This window comes from Lepidothrix coronata, unplaced genomic scaffold (genome assembly GCF_001604755.1).
Source record: "Lepidothrix coronata isolate B3197 unplaced genomic scaffold, Lepidothrix_coronata-1.0 Scaffold51, whole genome shotgun sequence".
Classification (NCBI taxonomy): domain Eukaryota; kingdom Metazoa; phylum Chordata; class Aves; order Passeriformes; family Pipridae; genus Lepidothrix; species Lepidothrix coronata.
The window spans coordinates 2,230,417-2,239,989 of NW_016690231.1; positions in this window are offsets into that span (position 1 = coordinate 2,230,417).

Sequence of the window (9,573 nt, forward strand, 5' to 3'; positions counted from 1 at the left end):
GGATGCAGGAGCACTGAGGAGGGCCCTGCTGGAAAAGCTGAACTGTGAGCTCTGCTCATGGTGATACCCTCACGCTGGCAGGACAGGGTAGAGCTGGCTGATCTGCATGCACAGGAATCCCCTTCCTTGTCATTTAGATGGCAAAGCCTCTGGGATGAGATGGAGAGGCTCTGCAGCAGTGCTGCGTGGTACTTGGCTGCAGGAAAAAAAAAGGAGCAAAACCAGAAGCAGTGAGTGCATTGAAAAGATGGACTGTCAGGAGAGAACAAAAGCCTGATGGTGTGGAGTGATGGGACGACTGTGGTAGTCTGTCACCACATCTCTGGAGATGGCTCTGGTTTTCCTTCTCAGGAAAATGAGCATTTCAGTGTCATTTGCAGTCTTTTGCAATTTTTATCAAGGACAAGAGGTGTCATTCAGTGTAGTGTTGTCGTGCTGGACAAATGTTGGTTGATTTGAGTCTGCCACAGGCTGAAATTATGTTTGGGTTTTTTTTTTCCTCTGCTTTTTATGATGGATCTCAACCAATTATTTGACACAGTGAAGGTTCAGCAGGTGTGTAAATGCTCCTGAGTGTTCATGAGCAGTTTAAGAGAACCTGCTGAAGTGAGGGGGGAGGGAAATAAGATGAGCACAACTGTTGCAGACATTTTAGAGTACTTGCTGCCATCACACTGTGGAAAAAAAAAATCAGAGCCTAGAAGCACTATTTGTCTAGGGCTATGAGACTATCAGCTTAGGGTTGCAAGGCTAAAAGGCATGGGTGCCTGGAGAGATGTAATGGAAAGTGCTCTGGGAATGAATTCAGCAACTGAAGAGCCCTCGGATGCGATGAAGGTAAAGGTGTAGAGAGACAAGTCAGTGACCCTTTAAGGAATTGCCTTCCCAAATCATCTGTGAAATCATCAAAATGACAGTTCCCACCTCCCAGTCAGCTGGTGCTTGAGCATTATGGAAAGCTTTAGAGATAGATTCCTTTCTTGGCTGGTTCGGGTGGGAGGATGGCTGACTGAGGCTTGTGGTGTCCGGAGCAGTCAAAGACAGGTCTGTGTGTGCCACGTAAAATGAAATCAAGGGCCTGGGTTTTTAGGTGGGCCCTTCACTGGAGCAGTGCTCCACTGTAGCCCACGATACCATCTAATGAATAGTTCTCTTCATTAGCCAGCATGTGTCTGCTCAAAAATGGAGAGTTCAGCTTCAGAGCTGCATCTGTTCTCAGTGGTGTTATGTAGGGAGGGGAAATGTTGGCAGCTCAGAGGGCAACAGGAAACCAGCAGTAGGAAATGAACAGCTTGCAGATGGACATGAGCAGTGTCACAGAAGGAACACACGTGGCTACCATGTCTGCAGCCAAAGGACATCCCTCACTTCCATGTCTTGGGAATCAACCACATTAGTTTAGGTTTTGCTGCACTGATTTGATAATGCAGCTGAACTAGATTGGTGATATTTTCCCTTTTTCTCCCTGGCAATTACATGAAACAATTTTCCTCAACCCTTTTTTTTTTTTTTTTTAATAATGAGTTAGAGTTCTCCTGTACGGAGTTCTGGTTTTTTTGTGCTGTTCTCTGTGATGGGTGTGGGAGTGTTTGTCTCCCCCAGCTGCCTTCCTTGTGGCCAGCTGCAGAACAATTGGTGAGACACCATCTGGCTGTCCCTAATTTTCGCCAGCTGTAGGTATAATCAGCAGGATGATTGCAAAGTCCCTCTTCCTTCCATACAAAACCCCTGGAAAACACAAGTGCAGTGATGCACGGATGTGTAACGGGAGATCGAAAACATGACTTGTTTTTCAGAGGGGGACAGGACCTGCATCACACTGGTTTTGTTCCTGGGTTAATGTGCCTCTGGTGAAGGCAGTGCTGCTGTTCAGGTGCTGCAGCTGACCTGGGGTTGGCATTTCTCAGTGCAGGTGGGAAGGGAGGGGGGACACCAGCACAACGAGGTTTGCTATTTGTGCCTCCTGCTGCTCACAAAGAGGCACAGGGAGCTCCCTTTCTACATGTTTTTGCCTGTTTTACATGCATTTAGATTTAATCTCTTAAGTCAGGGAAAGTTTTCTACGTGTACAGCCAGTCAGGACTTACCATGTTGCCCCATGTGGAAGCCAGCAAGATAATGCCTAACTTTTGTTTATTTTGACTAATTAAAAATATCAGGATTAAGCCCTGCCTGTGCTACTCCCTGCACCCTGCCTGCCACATCAGGTGAGATATTTCAGCACCTGTAGCTCCCTTTGCCTCAGCTGCTAAACCATTCAGTGACCCAGACCTTCAGAACAGAGCAGCTCCTGTTGAGAACAGAGTAACCACAAACCTGTCCAAGGCAGGTCCTCTCATTCCTGAGACTCTGGTCTAGTAAGAACTCCCTGTGTGGTTTGACATGTTCATAGCACTCCTGAGAAATGAAAAGTTGTTTCTTAATTAAATCTCTGTGTTTTGGCCATTTTTTTTTCCTTTTGAGCAGGGATTTATCTTTGGTGCTGTTAAGTTATAGGAACAGACATTACAGATTTTAGGCTTATGGGAAGTTCAGTGTGGAGCAATAGCTGAGGTCTGTGGCATTAGGGGAGGATGTTTGAACACAGCTCTGAGCACTAATTAGTTGCCCTAGGAGCAGAGAAATACTTTCTTCAGTCCTACCAAAGGTTTTGTGTTAAGCACAGAAATTTTTGTACCCTGATCAGATACACTGTCTGCTTGGAGATAATGGTCTTATTAAAAAAAAGACAGGCACGTTCAGGATTAAGATTTCACTTGGCCTTAATTAAGGTTGAATAACAAATAGCATACTGCAAATGTCCAGGTACCCTTTGGGGCACTGTTCACCCACATTAAATGCCACAGATTCCTCTGGGTAGTGATCTGCTGCAATACAAAGCATTGGCACCTTGAGGTCAGGCTGGCAGAAAGGTGAGGTTTGGAGCAATTACTCCATCTGAATTTGACACAGTGTTGACACAGCTCTGATCTGATTAAGGTCTAGAGGCAGAAAGTTTGTGTCAGCATGGAGTGGTACCGAAAACCAGAGTTTTAAAAGTACCAGAGTAAAAGGGATCGTTGCTAAGGAAATGGGATTATTTAATGGTCTGTTCCTCTACCAGCCTGTTCCCCATCAACTTGAAAATGGTCATTCTTAACTTGATACAAATAGAGAGGCAAAATGCATCCCTTGGCCACGAGCCAAGCAGACTCAGCAGAATCTTAAAAGAAAAATAAAGCACCAATCAAGTTAGCAAATAAAAGTGGAGATTTGTGTCTCTCCTCTGAGGAGAGTTGATGGTTTTTAAAAAGACTTGTGATCAGAAGCCTTAAAATCTTCCAGTGCAAGTTGATCAGCACATGAAAAATGTTCCATGGCAACAGTTTGGTCTCTGTGATTTTTTTTTTTTTATTTTTTTAAATTTTTTTCAGGAAAACTCCATCTAGTTTTATAATATTTTGTACGGGCAAATAAAAGTACCGTGTAAGACACGAGTTAAAATACTGTGGCAAGCAACCATGACAGAGACTAGTATCTCATCTTGTCAGTGCCTTAACCTTTCTGGGGTTGGAGATTTATCTGTCTAAGTGACACTGTGGAAAAATGTGGGCAATTTGCTGTCCTGGCTTGGGGTTGGAAAGCCAAGCACGGCTTGGTGCTCTGCCATTGAAGCTTTACTGGGTGTACATGGGCTGTGGTTGTAAGAACTGTTGTTACACCCGAGCTTTCCTAAATGGGAAGCAGAAAAGAGATTGTTCCTCCCTTGCTCTGGGCTGCAGGAACAATGGTTGTCAGCAGGGCTGGGCTTTCCTGAGGTGCTGTTAGCAATGCCACGGGATAGCCCAAGCTCATTTTGCAGTCTGGTGTGGCTCAGAGGAGGAACAGTAACATCAGCTGCATAGAGAGGTGCTCTGGGGGCTCTTGGGAGAGAAATACTTGGTGGGCAGGACTTGATTCTTACAGTACTCGAGCTGTGTCTGTGTGGCACAGAGAGCAGCTCTGGTGCTGGGTGAAGCTGTGTGACTGAAGCTGGAGGTATCCAACATGAAGTTACCTCGTCTCTGTGCACACAGTGCTGCCTAAAGAAAATGCAGGGAGAAAAAACTCCGAGGCAATTAGTTTTGGAGGTGAGATAAGGAAAGGATTTTAATTTGTGCCTCTGAGGCATAGAGATTACATTACACCCTCTGTACAGATGTTACAATTTATGATATTGCTTGTCCAATCCCAGGTTTCATCCACCCACTGGCTTTTGCCCTGGACCACACTCAGTCACACCTCTTGGGAATTGGGGCTGGGGGCTTTTCGAGATCCCTTCTTCATCATCATCATCTTCTTTGGGGTACAAGGGGCACACGTTCACCCAGTTCTTGACTGTACTCTTGCAGTTTAGGCCAAGGTACAAGTGTTCTCTAAACAAAAGGGCCTACTCTTAAAGAGAGACTAAACATTTTCTGCTGGAATTCAGGGGTAAGATTGATATGGGGGACATAGAATGGGGTGATGGGGTAGGGGAATGTGTAAACTACTGTGCTAAAGGCTGAGGGAATAAGGGCTGCTGCTTCTAAAATCTACTTATATAACTACTTATAAAGCTTATAAAATTAGAAAAATAAGAAAAAACAAGATGGACCTTACAGTGTCAACAGGCACACGCTCTGTGTTCCTGCAGGGGCACAATGCTGAGTCCCAGCCCACAGCAGAGGGCACACTGAGATTTCTCACCAGGCTGGGCTGAGCTGGGTACCTCACTGCAATTATCAGCTAAATGCACCTATCCAGAGCAGCTGTAATCAAAAAATCTATAACCATATGGAAATCAGAGCTGGCATGCCAGAGACCTCGTGGACTCGCAGTCCATCATCACAACCTCTGCAGGTCGATAAATGCTCTGAACAGGGAGCCAATTCTGTCCTCTCTGACCGATCTGGTTTTGAGAAAGGGCAGTGCTCAGGTTAAATGTAAACAATACCCTGCTGATGGGCGTGATCAAACTGTCCACATGCAAGGGCTTGGAGTCATTTAGCCTTGTTAACAGAGCTGCCCTGCAGCTGTCTAAGGAGATGAGAAAACTGAGATTTTTCTGAAGGTTTTTGGATTTGCTGGAGGCCTTCAGCCTTTTGGGTGTTACCTGAGCTCTGAAGGAAGGTCAAGTAAATCCTTAACTTTGTGGAAATAGTGCCAAGGTTTTTGTTGGTGCTCCCTGCTCAACCTCAAAATGTGAAAAAAATATGTGTCTTAATTTCTGGGGGGACTACAGAAAAAAAAAAAATCCCAGTACTTAAAATCCTCTTTTGTTATAAAGAAAGTTGTAACAGATTCTTTACAGAGGCACAGGAATGGGTGTTCTCCTTTAATGCTGTTTCCAAGGAGGGTTTCCACAGTAATGAAGTATGACACAGTCAGTGATAGCTCAGCTGAAAAAAACTGGCCAGTTAAAGGGAGGCTCAGCATATGTGCCCCTTTGGTGCACCATCTTAAATCACTCTCACATTCTCAATTGTCTATTCCTGATAAATCTGTTCAGCATTGCTGGATTTGAAGTGTATGGAATAATGCATCCTTCTGGGATAGGTTAATTCAGACTTGTGTAATTCACTGCATTAGAAGTGGCCCAAAGTGATACTTCTTCCTTTCTTAGTTTTGCTTATTTTTTATTATTTTTTTTAACAAAAGGGCAGTTGCCATGCAGAGTACCTCAGAGAGCTATCAACCTTTGAAATACCTGTCACTGTAAATAAATTTGGAGTGTTCACTGCTTATCTGGAATAGTACTGTAAACTGATCAGAGAATAGACTCTGAATTAAAATAAGTGAAAAATGAAAACAAATTCTTTGTTTTCATTTACACAGGGTATGAGCTGCTGATGTGTGACTGGTTCCAAGAAGATAACTAATGAAAAGACACCCTTACTTGGTGTTAAAATGAATTCCCCAAACTGTCTTTCCGTGGTGCCTCTTCCCAGAATCACGTGTGGCTTCCTGAGCCAGTTCAGGTGTGTGCTTTGAGGGCACCCTGGTGATGAAACAAACTATTAGCACTTTACTTGCAGTTTAATTAAGTGTAGAGGGCTGGATTTGCTTGACTGGGGACTCTGGAAGTGCTGTCAGTCCTGGACTCATCCACTGATTGCCTGAACTCGGGGAGTAACTTGGAGAGATTCTGTGGGAGTCTCTCCACCAGAAAAAAGTTCTCCATTGGGAAAAGCAAAGCTTGTTTCAAATGAGAGAGTGTTTACAGCTGCTGCAGCTTTGCATTGTCCTGGAGCAAGGTGCGTTCCTTCCCCAGGACACTCTGGAAGAGCTGAGCCATCCAGCCTGGGGTGGGCTTTGGGATGAGCTCTGCTGAACCCACCCTGCCAGTGTGCAGTGTCCTCAGGCCAGGAGAGTTCTGCTGCTGACACACAGACTTTTGGCACCTGGGGATGGAAACGTTTTCTCCTAGGAAAGGTTTGGGTTTTTAGTTTGCTAGAAAAGGTGATTATTCCAGTTCAGCATTTGTGCTCACAAGCTTCTTTCATGTTCCAGTCTAGTGGTCTTTGTTCAGACAGAGGCATGCCTTTCTTTTACTTTGGGAAATCTGTTTGTCACTTCATTAGACCACTTACAGCTGAGTGACAGGGAATTTAATTTTCTTCCTTTCTTTGCTGCTGTTGAAGAATCCTTCCCCATCTCTCATGTCACCCTGTCACATTGGAATGATGTTTGTGCTATAGAGATGCTGTAGCACAGCCTCTCAGCTCAGGGCTAATCAGCCGTCTCTTATCCTGGCTTGGTGTCACCAAGTCTTGCTTTCTGTGTTATAAAATCCTCAATTCATCTGTTGCTTAAATAGCTCAGGGATTTGACGCATTGTTTTTAAATTCTTCTGGCAGGATCAAGAATGTGGGCACAATGTCAGAAATTTGCTCTGTATCCGTTGGTTTTGGAGGAACATCAAACTCCAAGATCTGAAGTTTCAGGCTGAACACCAACTAGATTGAACAGAGAGCCCTTGGTGCCTCCTGGCCAGGCTGCTCCCTCCCCATCCTCACTTTCCCCTGCACTGAAAAGTTTTAGCTCTATTTTTTTTTTCTTTCTCAGCTCCCTGCCATCCCCCTCACCCCGTGATCCATTCCCTCCTTTATCTGTGAAATGAAAGAACTCCGGTCAGAGACTTGACTTGTCTCTTGGTAATTCCAGAAGCTGCCCCTGAAATTCCACTATTTGAGAAGAGAGTGTGGCAGTGCATCTGGAAAACTTATCTTCCACAGCTTTGTATGGCTGCTCTGTTGCAATTTTCTGCCTCTGTTCTCTGGCTGACCTATACATATAATAGAAAACTTTCTCCTATATTTCTCATAGTCAAAAGTTGCCTTATCTTCAAGAAAGAAGAAAATAGGTTCATTACTCAGAGAAAGACAAGGAGATGTCACCTCATGCTTGGAATTTTTTTTTGAGTGTTTTGTTTGGATTTTATAAGTGGCCACTTAACTGGACTAAAAATTGCAGAGGAGAAAAAAAAAAAACACAGCAGCTTTTCCCATTACTATTTTGTTTTCTAATTAATCCTGTCCATTCAAGCTTTATCTGCTTCGCTCGTGTGGCTCGTTTGCTTTTGTGGCTTAAAAAAAGGGGCTGGGGGGGAGGTGTGAATACCCTCCCCTGCTAATGCATTTTGATTGCTTTTCCCCCACTGTTGGAGTGCTTTTAGGAACACTGAGGCTCTCAATTTTTCATGTGACACTGGTTTCCCACTGCTCTGGGTTATTCAGCTCGGTAAACATTTTGCCTGAAGGATTTGTGTCTCCTTTGATGCACAGGGTGGGGAGCTGGAAGTTCAAGCCCCTGTGATTGCATTTGATGAAGACATAATTAAGACAGGCTAATTTGTATGTGTGTGTGTGTTTAATAACTTTTGAATAGGCATTGGAGAAGGGAATGGTTCCCACTACTAATCACTGCAAAACAATCATGTCTTAGGCAAGTGCTTGGAGAACAGGAATTCCCCAGGACAGAGGTGACATGGAAGTAATGGAACCTGAGCTGAGCTGGATGACAGAAAGCCATCTTCTGGGGCAGACATGGTTATGGAAAATTATCTTAGTGCTCTGCTGTCTGTGTTCCCTACACAGCTAAGGGTTTCTTCGTGGCTGCTAATTCTTGGTCTGAATTTTCAAATTTTGGTAGTAATGCAGCTGAATAATACCTGGATGTATTTTATTTGGAAAACAAGGTGCTATATGAGTAACTGTGCGTGGTCCTTCCTTTCTGACCAGCACATTTCTCTCCTAGAAAAAACCGCTTTTGTCAGAATTCAACTTTGCAGTATGTGTCAGTTGGATGAAACTAGGTTTTGAAGGAAAAATGGAGTTGGAATATTTGAAAGAGATCAGCTTTTAGAGCTTGCAGTGTTGTGGAACAGACCTGATATTGGCATCAATTATTTTCAAGATTTTTCAATTACAATGAAGCAAAACGTGTTTAAAACTGCCTGTGAAATGAAGGTTCTAGAAGAATTATTGTGGTTTGGAACAGAAACTACCCTCCAAGAGCACTTTTCCTGGAACAGAAATTCCAATTTTAGCCAATATTGGTGATACTGAAGAATAGTATCTATCGCTTTGATGTCCTGTGCACTCATAAATGACTGCCTATAACACCTCAGAGTTTAATAGGTCCATGTAAGTGCTATTATTGTTTATTGCTAATTAGCATTAGTGGATTTAGGTCTCTCAGGAACCTGATTAAAGCAGAAATAGTAATATTCAGGCCTTCATGTACCTATTTGTCTTTCACTGGGTTTTATTTCATTACCTTTGGGACTACTTAAGGAATGATTTCTGCCTCTCCCTTGGTAATTTTCTAATCTGTTGATGCCAAAATATCTTGGGGAGTCCAGATCTTGGGTTGTTTTTCTTCCTATAAATGTTCCTTGGAACCATTTAAAAAAACCCTTGGAAAGTATAACAAAAAATGCCAGAGAGCGTAAGCATGCATGACTCTAAACTATATAGACCCTAATTCTATGACATTCAAATCCCACTTTGTATGCAGCATCATTCCCCCCCTCTGCAGCCTTCCCTGGCTAAAGCTGTCAGGGCAAAGAGCATTTCAAAGCTGAAATGTCTTAGTGTCAGAGCAGTGCTGGTCTGTCCTTCCCCTTCAGTGTTTAATGTGGTATTTAGAGGGGAGATGGGAGATGAGCAGCATCTCTGCAGTTGGCTCTGTTCCAAACAGCTCCAATCTCCAGGGCAGTTCTGATGGCCCCAGCTCCAGGGCACTGAATAAATAATTTGCTGTGGCTCCAGGTGGACTCCAGTGGTCTGTTTTAAAAGTGCCCTGTTGAAGCTTCACAGCTCCCAGCCTGTGCTGTCCAGATCAAAGCTGTGACACGTGTCTGTGCATCCCACAGCTGCATCTTCCAGCAGCACTGCAGTGATCCCCTCGGGAGCTGTGAGCTTTCATCAGTGTGCTGCTGGGGGAGAGCCGGGCTGAGGAAATTACTTCTGCACTTGAATCTGAAAGCAGTGCTCTCTCTGATCTGATGGGGAAGAAATTTGTACAGTTCAGTGCCCAGTTGTGGAGTAATTACCTTTTCAGACTGTTCAA